Source organism: Plectropomus leopardus, chromosome 3 (assembly GCF_026936395.1).
Source record: "Plectropomus leopardus strain MGB_pleo_1.0 chromosome 3, ASM2693639v1, whole genome shotgun sequence".
NCBI classification, from domain to species: Eukaryota; Metazoa; Chordata; class Actinopteri; order Perciformes; family Serranidae; genus Plectropomus; species Plectropomus leopardus.
In genome coordinates, this window is record NC_142178.1 from 6,566,611 (window position 1) to 6,586,304 (window position 19,694).

Below are 19,694 nucleotides of genomic sequence, written 5' to 3' on the forward strand. Positions count from 1 at the left end.
ACACACTGAAACCAGGAAGAAATAGATCAATCAATATCATTCTGTGGTTTCACTAATCCCTGCCTAAGTGTAACAGGCTGCTGAGATGCACTTTTTCTCCAAGCTGACTCGGTCAGTTGAACAGACCCAGCAGGCCTTTTTGGCTGCTCCTCCCTTGTTGCTTTGCCCTTGATCAGCCCAGGGGGGTGGATGCACATGGGGACCACCCCGAGATTAAAAGAGCCAATTGCTGCCTTGATCAGCAGGAATGAAGTCTTGCACATCTTCAAACATACACAAACTCACAGAGAGCTGCATATGAGCATAATTACACGGACACAAAACAGGAGGAAATGTCGTATGACTAAATAATATGATTCTAATTTCATGGCACACAAGAATACACACAGATTGGAATATCTACCCATCACTGACTGTGTGACATTCACATTCACAAGAATTTAACCCTTTGAAACTTGAGCAGATTTGGAGTAATTTTATTTGAAAACATGAGAAAAAAAGACCATGACCAACTTGGCAAGAAATTAAAAAATTACGAAAAAAAATTTAAAAAGTGATCTTAAAGAAAGCAGAACAGGACAATCATTAGACAATTATCAAATACCTAGGAAAAATATCAAGAAAACTATATCCATATTTATAATTGTATATTTTACTTCTCTTTTGTTTTGTATATTGAAGTTATTATAAATATGTATTATTATTTATTCTATATTTATTATTTTATTTTTTAAGCTTTTTTCAGACTTTTTCATTGCCTATTTTTATTCCTTTACTTTTCTTTTTGTTGTTGTTTTGTTTGTTTGTTTGATTGATTTTTTTTTTTTTTTTTTTGCTTATGTAAGGTAATTTTCTTGTTACTTTTAATTAATTTCTTGCCTTATTCAGGGTATTGTTTTTTGCTCAATGCCTTTGAAAAGCATGAAGAAAGAATTTGAAAGTAATCAAGACAATTTGCTCAGGTTTCAAAGGGTTAACAGAGGCATGTGTGCACACGGGATGCCAAATAGTAGCACATGCACATATTTAGAGGAGAGACGTCATCACAACATAAAATATGAATCCACGTTCATACCCACAGAAAAATCAGAAATTAGAGACAGCAACACGCACACATGCAGAGGGTCACCCTCATTAAAATCACTTCCACAGTGCGGAGTTTGTGTTCCTCTCTCAGACCACTGGTGGTGACGAAGTATAAGCTGACACCTTGATGTCGTGATGCTGCCGTCGTCAGCGGGCTGCAATGTGTGGGCCAGATGAGTCCACTCACTCAGCATCACCACCACATACAGTTCAACTCCCACAAGGCCCTCTGAGACACCTCCTGTCAATCTCCCTCTGTCTCTCTCCTCCTCTCTGGGCTGTTGCCTTTGGGTGCAGGAGGGCGATGGAGGACGTTTGAAGGCTGGCACAGTGAGGGAGGGGCTGCGAGATGGAAAGGCTAGAGAGAGAAGAAGGAACGGGGCAGTGGAGGGAGATAGGGATGGCGAGAGGGGAGGGACAGAGAAATAAAAAGATAGAGAGTGAGAAAGATGTGAGGAAGAGAAAAAGGGGAGGAAAAACCAAAGAAAGGGGATGGTGGGTGTTTCTCCTTTTGTTGTTGTTTCCTCAGAAAATAGCTGTAGACTCTGTGTTTGGCTGATAGCACTGCTACTGGCACACGAACACACATTATACATGCATACATACACACACAGATACACACACACACTCCTTTTGCTTGCTCTACATGGCAATCACCATGGTAACAAAATGTACAGAACACAATCGGGGTGGGATATTTTAAGTTTCAAAGGCATGGAAACAACAATGGGGACGACAAAGGGAGGAAGAGACGAGAACTGGGGGGAGAGAGAGAGAGTTACGACAGTCTAAGTGCAAGCAGATGGACGTGTGTGTGTGTGTGTGTGTGTGTGTGTGTGTGTGTCTGTGTTTGTCCAAGGTCAAAGCCCAGAACCATGTGTATGGGGAAGGGGAGAATGAGGGACGGAGGATAAAAGTAGGAGGAGAGGGCCCAAAAACACATGAAAGGGTCATTTTACACAAATTACATTTTTGCACATTTTCTCAGTTACCTCAGATAGCATTCACTCATGCACACACAGTGTTGGTTTTAGCTGTCCGGGTTTTGGGATGTTCGTAGTTGTATGTTAAATTTCTGCTTCCACCTCATTACATGGAGATGACTAAATTTAGTTTGAGGTGTAAGCATTAGGGTCCTACAAGAACACATTATTTTCTGCTAGTAGTTTGGGTTATTTCACATGACAGATTATTGTATTTCTGCTTTTGTCTTTGCTTTTTTCATTGAGCTGCAGCAGGTGGGGCAAATATGAAAACAGGTGATGTCACATAAAGCCTTTTTTCACTAAAGTTTGCGCATGTATGCAGTGTTTTTAAACCCAGGAGAACCCGCTTAAAATAGGTGAAAGACTTCTTTCCCATTGCCAGTAGAGCAGAGCTGTGTGCATGGCTCTGCAGCAGACAAGCATGCTATTATGTTTTTTGTTTGCTTGTTTGCTTTTTTTTCTGGTGTGTCGCATTAAACGTAATGGACAGGCTGGAAAACAGTTAGTAAACAGTAGACAGCAGCACGGAGGCCAGTGAAAATGTTACGGTGGTTACTTTTTTTTTTTTAAAAAAAAGTCTTAATTATTCAGTCTCTTTTAAACTGAAGACTAATTTGGAACAATGGTAAGTGCTGCTTGGATGGAGGTGGATGGTATTTTGTGGCGTTGCGTCATTGCATCGTGCAGGCAAAGGGGCTAAAATTAGCACATCCACATGGGTGTCATAATCCATTACTGCTGATTGAAGCCACAGCCACATGCCTACTGCAAAGTCATCAGACTCAGAAGTAAATGCTGATTGTACTCTTGATCCGCAGCTGGATGGTGTCAGGTTGAAAGGCTGCTGATAACAACATTTACATTTATTTAAGGAGCATGAGGGTCCCTACATGGCAGTCAGAAGGGACAGTGGATGGAAATCCATTGACAAAGCGGCAATATGTGACGGTTTGGGATGTGTTGGATTTAGTGGTGTCTAGCAGTGAGGACTGCAGATTGCAGCCAGTTAAAACTTCTCCTCCTTAGGACTTCTTCAGTGTTCATTGTTCTGGAGGTTTTTAGCAGGAGCAGAATTACCCTCAGAGGTCTTTTCCTCTTCAAAACAAACAGACCAGGTGATTTAAACTGGTAAAAAAAAACATGTTTCATGTTTAAACAAGAATCAAGAGTCTCTTTGTGGAGGGCCACTTACTATGGTGGCTGATGCTGTGTTTGGTTTGTTTCATTCTGGGCTACTGTAGAAACATGGTGGACTCCGTGGACAAGGAGCTGGTCCCTAAGTAGATATAAACATTTCATTCGAACGTAACAAAAACAAGGATTCTTTATCATCTTCCATTTCTGCTTATATATCCTCCTAAATTCTACACATGGCACCATAGCTGCTAATTTAGTTATTTAGTCAAAAGTGGCATTGACTCATTTGTCTGTCCTTTTCTCTTTCTTTCTTCTCCATCATGTAAAGTACCTCTCCAGATCGTCTGACCACATACATGTGTTGCATTCACATATGTGGATGTTTGCCCACACACCTGTACGTGTGTTTGCCGCAGTCTAAATGCAAGCATATGTGTCTGTGTGTGTGTTTGTGGGTATGTTTGCATGTGTGTGTTCTCCCCCCAAAACAGCTCATCCCTCCTGTCTGGGGTGTAGATTTAGCAAGGACAGCTGAGTTCATTTCAGAAGTTGCAGCAGGTCGGAGGTCAGACACTGGTGTAGGTGGCCTCTTGTACTCAGACCACCATCTAGCAGTTGCCAAATAAATCAGAGTCTTGCTGAGTGGTTTGGCGAGCATGTCATACCTCCCTCCCTCACACCCTCTTTCTGCTTTCCGTCCCTCTCTTTCTCTCTCTCTCTCTCTCGCTCTCTCTCTGTCGATCTCTCTTTCATGCTCTCACACACATATCCAAGCCAACAGCAACCCATAAAGCCACATCTGGCCCACTTCTCCTCACTGGACACTCTGCCACCTTGAAAATCCTTTCCTTTATGTGTGGCATTTCAGTCAGGAAGAAACATTTATGCAGTGCTACAGTTCCATCCATTTTTCCTCCTTTAAATTATATACAACTTTTTTTTGCGTTCTCTAAATATCAGATTTCAAATTATATCCAAATGTTGGGACTTGTGCATGAAGCATTCATGTAACACACATATCTACATGCACACACATGCACATGGATTTGTGAATGAGCCAACACATACTATACACACCACGGCTCGACCCCCCCGTAACCGCGCCACACTGCTTTCGCACTTGTTTACTGTTGTTCCGATTATACATTGACGTAATACTTCCCCCATCAAAGTGCAGCTGTTTACCACTGTTGCCTGGAAACCATGGTGGCGTATGCAGTGAAAATTGAGAACAATGCCGCGATGGGTGGAGCCACTGAGTATGAGTGATGGGAATGTACCCGTCCAAAGCCATAACATTGTCTGCAGTCTAATGCGGCATCAAGAGTGCCACTAATGATGCTGTAGTGATATAGCAAATTAGATTTGTTCCAGTGAGAGTATGGATTACTTTGTGACTGCACACAGACTCCTTCTGTTCCTGAGATATGACAACACGTTCTCATCCCAAGTTGTAACATATTGCAGCTTCCACATCTAAATATCACGTTTTAGGTATCCCTCTGCGTCTGCTCTTTACATTTTGGGATGACACTACCGTGATGTCAACACAGGCACATGGTGGGATGATGCTGCATGTGGTTATGTTTAGGCAACAAAAGCATTATACTGACACGGATGGTTAGGATTAGGGGAAGAAGGCACATGGTGTAGAAATAAAACACATTCACATGGAAAGCGTACACTGGCTGCTGCATTAAATTCTGGGTTTGTTCGTCCCATCCACCTCTCCTCCCACCCACTCATAAGCGCCCTCATGCTCCTCATTTTACATTGTTACATTCCTGCTGCATTTCATGCACACTCGACAGGTTTTGTCTGGCTGCGTTCTTGAGTGATGATGCCCGTGCACACATTAGGCGGACGTTAGCAGGCAGTATAGAGCAGCATGGAGGGCAGTGAAAGTATTACTTTGGATGGATGTTTGGGTGCTGCTTGGCTGGAAATTGAAGGTATTTCGTGGTGCATTTCATCGCTGGTAAGGAGCTAAAATAAGGAGGTGTTAGTGGGTTTTTTTGTGCTGTGGCTTTATACTCCAGGTCTGATCTATCAAGACAGTTTGCCACTAAAACATTTCAATCTAATGTTCAAAAAACCTTTTAAGGATGTTTTTCATTTCAAATAACGTCCCTGTAAGGTCAAATGCTGATTAAGATGTAGTCTTTTAACTGTAACACTCTGAGGATGTTTTGGTGATGTTTCGAGGTGACAGATCATAGAATGTTCTTTTAAAAAACATTCCCACTATGTTGCATGAGAACAAAGGAAGAACATTTTAAAAGCAACATTCAGAACATGTTTAGAACCAAAAGTTGCAAGCTGGGAAAGAAAGCTCTGTGCAGAAGTTCAGAATGAAAGTTACCTTTAAACACTTATATGCACCCATGCACATGTTTGTATACTAAACCATCTCCTGTCTGAGAGTTTATGGGCAGCACACAGTGTCCACACATTCCCACTCAATCCTGAGGACTTGTGGTGGGCTCAAAGAGCTCAGCCGAAGCCCTCCTTGTATCGATCTTGACTGAAGTGACAGAATGAGGCACAGGGGTCCCCACAGGTCTGCAGCGTGCTCCAAACATCCAGCCTGTGACTTCCACCACCCTCATTTTTAAGGAGTAATGATCCAAACTGGAGCCGACAGACCAGCGCTGTGTGCAGCCTCAGATAGGGCAGGTTGAGCTCCACATGCATGCCACTTTCACCATGACGATATGCCTGAAAAGATAATGTGATGATCTGTGTGTTTTACTGCCAGGTTAGCCCGCCACCTCCGCCATCTCCTCCCAACCCCTCCTCCTCCACTTCCTTCATTTCCGCGGTAACTTATTAATTTCTGTCAGCTGGTTTTCCCTGCCATTTAGAGATACTACCAAATCACATTATGTCTGTCATGGATTATGTGTACAGGCAATGCATCTCCTTGAAGAAGAAAGGAAAAAAAAAAAGATCAAAGATGTTCTTACAATCACCTCTAAGTGAATATGTGAGGTGGACGTGTTTGTGTGTGTATGCGCGAGTGTGTGTGTGTGTTTGCATCCCACATGTTTTATGGGGAATGCAGATAGCCAACAAAAAGCGCCTTCACTGACACACTCAGAGTTCCCGCCCTATGTTATATAATTATCAGGATTATTAATCACTTTTGGGGGACTCTGCCGAGTGGAACATCCAAAGGTCATCTGTGCATCTCTGAAAGCTGTTGATTCAGGCTGTTCTCACAAACTGTTTGTACGTTTTCCAACAAAAAGGGATGCACCCACATCCGTGCTTGTATTTTGAAAGGCTGCATTCACGTGAGCAATGCACTGACAGCAGCAAATAAGGAAGCAATCCAGAACATTCTTGCAAGGAGGCAGGTTGGGGTTGGTGATGGGTCACACAATTTCGGACTCTCCCCTGGGACTTTCCCCCAAAGACGTGTTCAAAACATTGTGAGTCATTTTAAGGTACAGTTCTGCGTATTACTTTTCCTAACCTCAACCACAGTGACTTGCCTAAACATAAAGACACCAAACCATATTTTGTTCCTGAACCTAACCTCCATAACTGTACGTTAATTTGAAAACTGTACTTTCAGGACGTACCGTCATTCATGGGGTGCTAATTTGAATGATATCATACGAACTGTTGTGCATGCATCTTCATATAATATCATATGAATCGTTCTATGAGGATACACAGGATGGTTGAGTGAAAAGAGATATTCATGTCTCAGGTTTTACCTAACTGAACACTAAATCTGAAAGGCTGCAGAGCACATATCCCATATTTACCCATATTTGGCTCTGTGTGTGTGTGTGTGTGTGTGTGTGTGTGTGTGTGTGTGTGGTAGAGGATTTGAAGCTGTCACTTTGTAATTACCTCAGCAAATACAGGCTTGGAGAGAGTTGACTGAAGTCTTCCAGTTGGACAGCCCTGGGAGAAAATGAGAAGTGACAGACCACATAACACAGCGTGGGACGTAAATAACTTTTACCCCCCCTCCATCTCTCTCTCTCTCTCTCTCCCTCTCTTTGTCGTCGAAACATGGATGATACTTCAAGGATTTTGAAAGAGAGAGAGAGGCAGAGATGAGCCGAAATGAGAGAATATCCCTCGCTTTCATCTTTAGAAAAAATCTCTGACATCCTCTCCTCTCTCGCTTTGATGAAAGTCTTTGGTTTTTTGGTGTTTTATCCTCTTACACGAGGTGTATGTATTATAGTCTGTGTAACACGCATATGCACACGCGCACACACACGTGCTGTTATGAACACTGGCACACCGTGATATCATTTTCTCACCAGAATGTGAGTAGGTGGCATGAGGAATCTTGCTTTGTGTGTGTGTGTGTGTGTGTGTGTGTGTTTGAGGGACTTTTCTCAGCACCAGTCAGCGTTGGAGGGCTTGAATTTTTCATTCTGCGTCCTCGTCAAGTACAAAAAGTCCAGGGGTTTGTGTTCTACCCAGCGGCTGCTCGGCTTCATTTTGTTGTCCAGTACTTACTTCAGCGCCCCGTGTTCTTTGAGCTCCCGGCAGGTTGTTACTGAGACAACAACACTGTTGTTACCGCGTGTGTGTGTGTGTGTGTGTGTGTGTGAGTCCAGCATTGATCACTTCCACATTGGTATGTCTGGTGGTGTATCTTCAACCTCTCTTAACCAGTGGTGGAAGAAGAGCTCAGACCTTTTATTTAACTGAAAGTGGCCACAGTGTAGAAATACTCTGTTACAGGCTACAAGTACGTCTCTACAGTAGCCCTGAACAGACAAACCAAACACTGGCTCATGATAGCGACATTCAGGTTTGTTTGGTTTTTTTTCGCATTGGCCACCGTAGTTTGCAGCCCAACTATGACAAGCAGCATTGGAAAAACACTGATTTGTAACTTTTAACTGCTTTATTCAGTATTTTTATCTGTTTTAATGAAGTGGAGACTTCTGCGGATAATTTGGCTTGCAGTAAAAGTCTAGATTAGATCAGAAAAAAGCGAGCACACATCAGAAGGTGCAGGTTAAGCAGGCTGTATGTGACATGCAAAACAGCATAGGAGAAACACTGATTTGTAAAATGAAACTGTTACTGAGTGTTTTCACCAGTTTTCATGTCCAGTCTGTTTTGGAGAGAAGGAGACCTCTGTGGGTAATTCGGCTCCTGGTAAAAACTTCCCGAACAATGAACTGTGAAAGCTTCAGCTGATGGCAAATATGCAATCTTATCTCTAGCTGCCTGTAAATCCCCCTATATCATACACACTGGACCTTTAAGTAAAAGTATTAGAGAATATCAAAATATACTTAAGGGCTGATCACAGCGAGATGCATCCCTAACAAAGTGTACCTTTTTGGCGCTCCTCTTTTGCTGCTGTGCGATTCCTTTTTTTTTTCGGCAGTTTTTTGAATGGTAAAATATTTTAAAACTTTTCAGCTCAAGGTGCAGAGTAGCACCACTCACCAGTATCACTTTGGACGTACGCACGCAGTATGTGCACGCAGCCTCGCTCCAGGCGCTCCCAGCTGTTTTTTCAGATGCACTTCGGAGGCGTTTTTGGAGCAGTCATGTCTGGCTTGATGCGTCTCAGTGTGATCACTTCTTTAAAAAGTAGGAGTACTCATTATACAGAATAATTGGAATAGTATTTTTGTAGCGATGCATCCATGTGTCTGCTTCAGTAATGTTGCCGGAAGAACTGTTTCAATCATTTATTAGATGTATTATATCATGTATATCTTCCAAGTAACTTGTAACTAATGTCAAATAAAAATAGTGGAGTAAAAAATACCATTTTGGCTTTCAGAGGGTGTGAAGTAAAAGTAGCATATAATGGAAATTATAATACAAAAACCACAAAACTGTACTTCAGTACAGTACTTGAGTAAACATACCGACATAACGTTACATTCCACCACTAACCTCACCCCCATGTACATTTATACACACACACACACAGACACACACACACACACATATATAGTGCACATATATAACTCATCCTTTCATGCTGTACCATCCTGCCTCTGGCTCTATACCACCAGTGTCTTTCTCCTTTTTCTCTCTTCCTTCTCTCATCTCCCGCTCTCCTTGCACCTCCACCGCTCTGCCTGGCTCCAGTCCAGCTATAGATTGTTAATTATGGTTTGTACATGATGCACCGTCTTGCCTCCAAATACTACTGCAGTGTTCTTTGGCAGACATCAAAGTGTCGGTGTTTCATTCCACGGGGATTAGTGATGGTGGTGTGTGATAATGCCCCTGCCTGCTCGCTGAATTAAACGCCCATGGCTGGACGCAGGTACTGGGAGCCTAATGAACACACACTCACACAGGCCACACCCGTAAACAATGAAGAAAGATGACACAGGAAAGATGCGTACATATTGCAAAAAGGGTGCGAAAAACAGTCTGATTACAGAAAAATAATATTCATCCGTCATGATGAAACTGTGGACTCCACATCCAAGAACGCTCTCATCCCTTTCATCTGTCTTGTCTCAGAAAAAAAAATCTGTATGTTGGTCAATATGCCCACAGAGATCCACAGTACATTGACTGTCCTTCACTCATCTCTCATCTTACACCCCCGTGGCAAATTGGATTTTTAAACGGCTCGTTTTTGATCATTCCCCCGTACTCATAATTGACTGGTTTTCTCTCTCCCTGTCTGTTTTCCTCTCCCTCTTTCTCTGTCTCTCACCAGCAAACTTAATGAAACAAGAACTGGTGGAGGAAAAAAAAACACAAGAATAAAAAAGCAGTCTCTATAGCAACTCTCGCCATGATTTGTACAAAGGACAAATGACAAGTGTTTAAAGGGCTGCGGGGCGTTTTAATGTTCAGTTTGTGTTTTCTCTCGTCGATTGAGAAGGTCTCGGGAGACAGCCGGAAAAACAGCCATGAAAGGAAAATTACAGAGACAGACAGAGAGAGAGGGAGAGGCCGAGGGAGAGAGAGCGATAGAAACTCGTCCTTGGTGATCAATGCATGTTCTATTGTCTGTTCTGTTTCTTTGTCCACAAGGACGAAGGCAGAGGAGAGGAGGCAAGTGATGCATATGAACACTATTTAGGCCCCTTATAGCGCACGCCTGACCACAATCTGGCTATAAAACTGCACTGCGGCTGACATGTAGGTGTGTGTGTGTGCCGTATGAATACAGGACATACTGTGTACTGTATGTATGATCATGTTGGCAGACTTGAGATTTGTAGATACATTTTTTCCTTAACAAAACACCAGCTCCTGAGTCTGAAACAGGGGGCCCTATTGTTTGTTGTTGATTTCATGTTTTTTTTTTTTCAATTGAATTTGCTGTATTGGCATGAATGTTTGTAAAACAATATTGCCAAAGCCTCAGATACAATTAAATGATGATATAAATAAATACAAGAAAAAAAAATGAATAATGATATTCAAATCAACAGCAATCCATTGGATACAAAAATAGATGCATAAATAAATATATATATATATATATATATATATATATATATATATATGAATCCTTGTGCAATCATATATGGTGTAAATGATCAGCGATGCAATTTGATCCATGCAAAGTGAAAACATCGATCCCTATCGTCATCTTTAGGATGCGCCTTTATTTTGAAATTCTGCTTCACCATCAAAAAGCAGCAGGCAGATAATAGCAAGCAGCCAGGAAGAAGACGATGAGGATAACTAACTTTGATATAAATCAGCCCTGTTGAAATATTTTGAATAAAATAGGGGTCAACAAAAATCATATGTGTCAGATGTAAACAGTGACATCATGGGATTAAGGACAACATTCAATTGCCTGCCTTTATTTTGAAAGTCTGTGTCACAATCAAAAAGCAGGATGAAAGAAGAGGATGACACCATTTACTCTGAAATGAATCAGCAGTACGAAAATATTTTGGATTTCAGAGAAAAAAAAATGAGGGCCAACAGACAGTGTACATGTCGGACGTAAACAATGATGTGACGGGATTAACGACGACCTTATCTTACTTGCCTGGCTAGCATCTCACTCTGCTAACAACACAGCGAGGTTAGCTGCTCCTGAAAAAATTAACACGCAGTCTGAAATTCAACCGAGCTGTTCTGCCAGGAGATGCAGTGACTTAAGCTAGCGGTGAGTACGAAAAAGCTTACAGGCTAAATTATACATGTAAACTGTTAAACTAAACCCAGCTAGCCGCTAGGCTAATTTAAGCAATGTTTAAGTGCTAAAGCAAATAGACCTATTTCACCGCGGACATTTCGACATGTCAAAGTAGGAAATGCACAGGTGTAATTAATAACATTAATGATAGCTGCACGCAGGGCTTGACATTAACTTTTTTGCTCAGCGGCCACTGTGGCTAGTGGTTTTCCAAAGTTATTAGCCACTCAGCATTTTCACGAGCCACAATTTTGTTGTGGCGGCACGGTGGTGTTGTGGTTAGCACTGTTGCCTCACAGCAAGAGGTTCCCTGGTTCGAACGGTTGAAATGGGGTTCGGTCCGTGAGCGGGGGCCCTTCTGTTTGCAGAGTTTGCATGTTGTCCCCGTGTCTGCGTGGGTTTGTCTCCGGGGTCTCCAGCTTCCTCACACAGTCCAAAGACATGCAGCTCAGGTTGACTGGTGACTCTAAATTGCCCTTAGGTGTGACTGTGAGCGTGAAAGGTTGTCTGTCTATATGTGTATATAGATTTACAGCCCTTTGAAATGTAAATGACCACTGTACACACTGTCCATACTGTGCCACTAGCAAACACGCAGCTGTTTTGTCTATGCACCTTGACAGTTATTAATGAACCAAATTTTATACTTTTGTTAAGGTCTCGTTGTTAATCATTGATTCGTGGCTTTTGGGAGCAGTTTACCTAAGAGTTTTAAGTCATGAAGTTTTAGGAAAACTATCATAATTTGAGCGAAAATGAAGAAAAGTCTTAAGGTTAACTTATCACTTGCTGTTTAATGTGTGTGAGTGGAGGTGATTTAAAGTGACTTTACTTCACTTAGCCAGTGACAATTATTAACATTGTTTATCGGATATTTTCATCTTGAATGCTAAAAGCAGAAACTGAAGGGGTGGCAGCTCCCTCTGTAATAGATTGTGTTGAATGGACAGAGCATAATGTTTCATATCCATCGCAGGCCCCTGAATCAAAGTGAATCAAAATCATATAGTGGCAGACTTTGTACTATTGGCAAGCATCAGGTTGTTTTCCAAAGAATGGACAGCCTATAATATCGTATCGTAATGAACTGGTGATTTACACCCCCACTATTGAAACATGTTATTATACCATGCATACAGATATTCTTGTGCGCCAAAGTGGATGATTTTATACATTTTCAAGTAAGAGACTGACACACCGTCCACATCACAAACCACCGCTGAAAGTGCAGATGTTGAGGCTAACGCAACACTAACCATGCTACAGCTACTGTTAACTTAGAAGCTGCAGACGAGCATAAATGAGACAAGACCCAAAAATATTCAGAGGGTTATCTCAAGTGTAACTCAGTTTTATACAACATAGGTAATGGGGGCTCCCTGATCCATGTCTATTTGAGCTTTGGGGCCCTTGTCTGAAACACATTAAAAACTGCTGTAGATCATTTATTTTATAGCTGCAGTTTGTTACAGCGTGGATCTTAGTTTTGTAATATTGATCATTTCCAAAGTTAAAACAGTTGCAATATGAAGTTAAATGACAAGATCTCTGACTTCACAAAAAATGAGAAGGACAGGACAAGAAACATCCGCTCATAGAGGATTAGTCATTGTGAATGTTCCCTGTGCAACTAGGAATTATGCCCATATTTTAGATGCCCTCACTTTTGAATTTACTTCCAAATAAAGTAGGCACTGACAAATTTATTGCTCAATAGCCCACATCATTCTGTCACAATTCTTTTACACTGAGATATTCAGAATCAGATGTTTTTTTCAGATGTTGTGTGTTTATTTTCAGAAGTTTTGGTTGTTTAAAGGAGCGGTGTGTGAGATTTTGGGAGACGTTGTGGCATTTAGCAGTGAGGATTGTAGATTGGAACCAGCTGAAACTTCTGCCAGTTCCCTCAGAGTTCATTGTTCAGGAAGTTTTTACCAAGAGTCGAAATGGAGAGTTTTCTTTCTCTCCAAAACAAACAGACCAAGTGACCAGTCAAACACTCAATAAAGCAGTTTAAAGTTTCAAAGTCAGTGTTTTCAGATGCTGCTTGTTGTTGAGGAGCTGTTAATTATGTAGAGCCGGTGACTGGTTTGTCTGTTCTGGGCTTCTGTAGAAACATGGCGGTGCAACACAGTGGACTTCATGGAGATGCAGATATAAACAGCTCATTTTAAAGTAACAAAAACACAACGATTCTTATTTTCAGAGCATTACAGAAAGAGCTTACAGATGTGGGTAACACAGCAGGTATCAGACTTACGTAAAGACATTTTTAAATGTTAATTTAGTTAAAAACAAAGCAGTCTTTCCTAAACTGAAGGCATATTTCTTTCCAAAAGTTGGTGGTAGGCCACCATGATTAACTGCTGAGACTAACCACAGAAATTCATTTGGACTGACAAGTTTATTGGTACTTCCGCTATCTCCCCGGAAGTTGCACACATAATCATTTCTACAGTAGTGCCCTCAGGAATAAGGTGGATAGGATAAGCATGGGATTTGAGATGGAAATGTGCAGAAAACCTGATAAAAGTGTTCAGCATACACATACAGAGGCAGCTCTGTCAGCGACCTTCTGCGTCTACTCATGATGTTTTAGGTTTCAGCTGTTTACACTCCAGGATGCTGTTACGGTGGGATGATGCAACACGGTCGGCATATAATAACAACACCACCAGTTCTCTCCGAGTTCTCTCCGAGTGTGCTCTCATATGACGCCATCCAACTACGCTCCGGTTGGACGCAGACGGTGGCTTCTGGCGGCACGCTGGTATGCAGAAAGCTCTGACAGAGCGGATGTATTTGACGAGTTCGGAGTGAGATGACTGTGATAACAGCCCTGAACAGGTTAAAAGGTCGTGACTAGAGTGACACTTCCCTCTCTAACAAAAATTACACCAAAAGTCATTTCAGTAACACAGTTATTTGATTCTATATAGCCATTAGTAAAATATTATACTTAAAATGAGCAAATGTGCTGTGACTGGTGACGTAAAGCACATTAAGCCAAATTCTTGCCTAAATAAGAAGAAAAAGAGAATAACAGAAAGATGAGCTTGTTAGGCCAAGTAAGAGTTCGTGTGGAAGTGTAACCTGCATCATTTATGTGATTATTTCTGCTCTTCACAGGCTTTAAAATGTGTCTTGCTTACTGACAACACTATAATCCTCTCCTCTGTTTGTTGTCATGACATCCTCATCATTTGTCTGACATGCTTCTGCAGCGTTCGGGCTGTCATTCACATGCACACTTGCTTCCTGCTTTGGTGACATGCACACGCACGCACACGCGCATGCACACACATTTATATATAGGGAGGGAGAGAGAGACAAGAAACACCTCAACAAACGGAGACAAACACATGACCTTTATTTGTCCTTGTGAACTGGTTTAACAGCACATGGTGGGAACAGAGAGAGAGGTGCTGATAAGGATGGCAACAAGAGGAGGAAGAGAGGGAGTCTGAGAGCGATAGTGAAAGAGGCCAAGATAAAAAAGGGCATACAGGAAGAAAAAGAAAAACACCAAAAAACGAAAGAGTCTTAGCAGCCAGACAAACACCTCTCTCCACCTGTAATCACCTCCTGCAGGTCAGCTCCTGGCTCGCCTCGCCTCGTCACAATCCCCCAACTAACACTGAGCCAAGCCATCAAACAGCTATCTCTCCTTCTACCTCCCCTTCCCTCGTTTCTCTTCTTTCTCTTTACACACACAGAAAAGACCTTGATGTTTTTCCAATAATTGGCAGCAGAGGTTGACTTTTTTCTCTTCCCCCCCCCCCCCTTCTTTTTTTCTGTTTGTCTTTTTCTCTCTCTCTTTTTTTTGCTCTTCCTCTTCCTTTAGAGATGAATACTTGGCCGGGAATCAAAGGCAGACCCCAACCGGCCACTCTGGCCACCACAAAGGGGCGTTGGGCGCTGGCGTGGGGCCAGGTGCTGCACATGGCCACATAGACGGGGACAAGCCATGCAGATGGGGCCCTTGTCGCCTCCACCCCCACTCCTGTACACGAGAGGTCAGTGGCTAAAGTATCAGAGCGTGTGCTTCCTGTCAGATGATCTGCTCTTGTGCGGCTGACTCCCTTTTGTCTCCATCTGTCTTTTTCTTGTGTTCCTCTCAGTTGGTTTGTTTACTTCCTGGAACTGTCTGTAGCTGTGATCGAAATCACTCACTCCTTCGCTCACTCACTCACGTACCCACTCAAATTCAAATTCAAATTCAGCTTTATTGGCATGAATGTTTACATTACATTGTTGCCAAAGCAAAATAACAGATTATTAAATGATAACATTTTGCACAAGAAAGTTAAATTGAATATCACATGATAAGAAATATATTACAGAAATACATTTTAGACACATACTATATACATACTGTCTTAATCATCCGCTCACTCACCCACCCACTTACCAACCACATAACCTTAAGGGCGTCTAGGAGCGTAAACAGCTGACACACAAGGATACCTAAAACGTCATAAGTAGACGTGGAAAGTCACTGACAGAGCGGCACCATGTGACGAGTTCAAAGTGAGAACGTGTTGGATATTCGTGTATCACAGTGAGCACGCTCAGTACCACGTACACAAAAGATGAACAGAGGTTATATCAATGTTGCATGTTAAGTTTTCACTTAAATCCCAAATATGTTAAGATAAATGTTATATAAGATAAAAGAGAGGTGTCTGCTCACAATGTACATTAGAAATTCAAACAAAGGAGAAGACACACACTCTCATCACTCCAATGTGAATGTTTATAATGCTACTTCTTTATCCTGATGTTGATGATAATTGAATTAATACATTGGCTTCGGAGTTACAACTGTGCTGCTTCTCCCATTTCATTGTTAGTGTTAGCTAACAGATGCTAATTAACAAACAGGATGTTTCACCTAATGGCAAATAGTAGCAAACTCTGATGATTTACAACAGTTTAAAAATGTACAAAAGCTAGGCTACTGACATGTTTATCGATATCGACATCGATAAACTAAATTTGCGCCAGATCCTTCCATTGTTGTTGTTGTTGTTGTTGTTCTTCTTCTTCTTCTTCTTCTTCTTCTTCTTCTTCTCCTCCTGCTTCTTCTTCTTCTTCTTCTTCTTCTTCTTCTTCTTCTTCTTCTTCTCCTTTTTCTTCTCCTCTGGAAATACACGACCGCATTGCATTGTGGTATACAGGAATAAAAAATGCAGGGTACGTTGTGTTTACACTCTTTGCTGTGCATTGTGGGTATTTTATAGTGCACTATACAGTGGATGAAATTAACCTTTGAGAATTTGAACACTACTACAAAATGGTGAACACACTATATAGTGCACTATTTCCATGACAGGGAGCCGTTTGGAACACAGCTTTTGTTTGTTTCTACATCTATCACACACTCTACTTCTCTGACTTTTTGCAGTTGCAGAGTGCAGAGCGACTGGCGGCCTGTGCAGCGGGACCAGAACCAGCTGAGGTAAACATCTTGCCCCCACGGACAGATCCATGTTTAAATGTTTGAGAAGACCCGACTAGAGTTTAGTCAAACACTTCCCTCTGCCCTCAGCAGTCCTTGTTTAAATATATAAGTGTTACAGCCAAGTCCAATGTCGCTGGGGCCAGTACAAATAAATTGAGGTGGGGGACGCAAAAAGTGGAATAGATAAAACAAATGAACAAGCCCTCGTAGTCCAAATATATACGCAACACCCAGCTTGCTTTTCAACTCCTTCAACTGACAAGTTTGCAGAATTCCTCTGAGCACAGCCAGCATGATGTGAGTGAATCAGAGCAGAATTGTTGGACCTACATTACAGACAAATTATGAGTCACTTTACTGCAATTGCAACAAGTGAAGTAAAAAGAGTGAGAATTCACTCTGCTCACAGTGCAGGTCAAAAAAAATCTACTCCCTTGCTATAAATTTACAATACAGCTCTCATCTGTATTACAGTAGGGCAAGTATTGACATAAGAACACAGTATGCAGCGAGTCGTGTCAGTCTGCTGCACCATATTGTTTGGACATACCAGGCATTGCAGCATCTTAAAGGGAATCAACCAAACAGTCTGTGTTTTGTTGCATTCTGTAACAAACTCCTTTATGTCTTATGTCCTACTTTTTCATTTCTTCTGCTTCATTTAAAGTAGGGAAGAGCTGTCTTCATTGTAACGTGTTACAGGTGTAACGTGTTTTCTCTTGCTACATAAATGTCATCATGACGTCATCATGTTGGCGTGTGGCCAGTGCAGTAGCGAACATCTCTGAGAAATATCTACAGGATTCGTCCACTCTGCAGGGAATGGCAGCTGGCAAACCACTTTGAGACAAACTAAGTAAAAAATTAAGATCCAGCGGTATTTTTTTAAATATAAATTGGTATTTTAATGTTGTGTTGCTAAACTCCACAGTTTGTCTGCATGTATCTAAGGCTACATTTAGACAAGAACGGCCTTACTAAAAACCAAAAAGTCTGTTCTTTGCATTTTTAAAAAATCCACGTTCATATGATAACATTGTGAAAACAAATCTTGTGTACACAGATCCACAAAAACAACTGAAAATGCTGTAGTATGCATGCCAGGCCAGTAGCTGGTGGTGTAATTTTTCCAGAGCAGTGATTATAAACAAACAAGAAGACGATAGCAAACACACACACACACACACACACACACACACACACACACACACACAGGAGAATCGACAGCGTCAGTAGAGTCAGCAGCACAGACACTGAGGGGTTGTCCACCATTGTTGTTATTGCTGTCCTCCTACTCGTGCATGGCTATTTGCGTGAAACGTAATGCACATAGGATCCGTGCATTGCCAGTTTACATGATGACAAAAGGGGTGGCATTTCCCAAAAATTACACTCTGGAACCCGGGTTCAAAAGCTTGTGTTTTCAGGTACCCAAAATGCCATGCTGTGTCGTATGTACGAAAGGCCAAACTGCAGCAAAAGTTTAACGTTTCATGTTTCATGTGTAAATGGCCCCTAAAATAAGAGTGATTATTTCACAACAGGGAAATTCACACGTTACAGCAAGCTTAAGAGTCAGAAACAGGGAACATTGCAAAAGAAGTGATGTGAGTGCAAAACAAGGATCAAATATTTCAAAATGCAAATTAGATAAAATAAAAATAACATAATATTGATTAAACAACCTAAATACACTATATACAGCCTTTTTTATACAGATACTGTATGTACATGATTGATAGTTGCACTGGATAACTAAAATACTCACATGGTGTGTATTCATTGTAAAAAATATACCCTATAAATGTTATTGCACTGTAAGTAATTATAAAGTAATAATGAACAGTAGGAAATTACACAGCATGTTACACAGTATGAATATAAAAAATACCTATGTTATGTGAATATTCATGATGATAATGGCAAAAAGATCATGAAAAAGTAGAATATATATATGTTTATGTATACTCCCTGAACTCCCCATGCACAGCATGTGATCGTCAGTGGCAACACAAAGTAAAAAACTGAGTCGACCACTGCACACTGAAGAACACACTGTGACTTTATTTAGAGCGAGCGACGTGTTTTGCCTGTAGCTTCATCAGGTACGCTTCGTAAAATTACACAAGTGTTCACAGGTGTGATAAATGCAAGTGGCATGACCAATTATCAGCATCACCTCTCTTCCATTAATTTTTTTCAGAGTGTATCAATAACATTTCTAAAATAAGCAAATACAAAAAACATGACAATATTTATAAAACATAAAAAAAGCAAGGATTTCATGGGTCATAATCAGTATAACAATATTTACAAAATAACATTAATCGGCAGGTTTTAAATAATATAATTATGTTTATATGTTAATTAATCACATCCCTGGTATAAAATCAATGTAGAAAAATATTCTTAAATTAAATGTTGTTAATTAGCCGTGAACATATTTTATTTTTCATCCATGTTACAACAGTAACTCAGACTGTTAAAGTTAAGACTCATGTGCCTCATTTGTAACAAGAGTACACTTTTCGGTTTAAACTCTCAAAAAACTTAAAGTGGTTGTTAATAGCAGACATATGGAGGTTGTTTTCCTGAAAGTATTGCACATGTAGGTAAAACAATCTCTGTGTAAAAGTTAAAAAAAAAAAAAAAAGTTATAATTGTGGTGACTCTTCCCTACATTTCACTCTATCTTGAAAAACTTGCAGAAAAGTGCAGCCATGAAATATTTCACCAAAAGTGAGAGTTCATTTTGGTAAAAATGACATGGCACAGTCTTCAACCTAAAAGGGTTTTCTTACCGTCCAAATGTCTGAAACCAGCCAAAACATCCAGGACGTAAAGGAGCAGTCATAAATTTTTGGGAGAGAAAAAAAGACAACAGCGGTATTTTTCC

At 41.1% G+C, this 19,694-nt stretch overlaps 1 long non-coding RNA gene across 1 annotated transcript in view; it reads left to right on the forward strand.

Annotated features, from left to right (window-relative positions):
* The window catches only part of LOC148189871 (uncharacterized), a 41,963-nt gene extending 23,973 nt beyond the window's left edge, over positions 1-17,990 (forward strand). The window contains exons 3-4 of the long non-coding RNA XR_015776181.1: positions 15,179-15,350; positions 16,742-17,990. This is a non-coding gene — a long non-coding RNA (uncharacterized LOC148189871). The remainder of the gene's footprint in view (positions 1-15,178; positions 15,351-16,741) is intronic.
* The last annotated feature ends 1,704 nt before the right edge of the window (positions 17,991-19,694 follow it).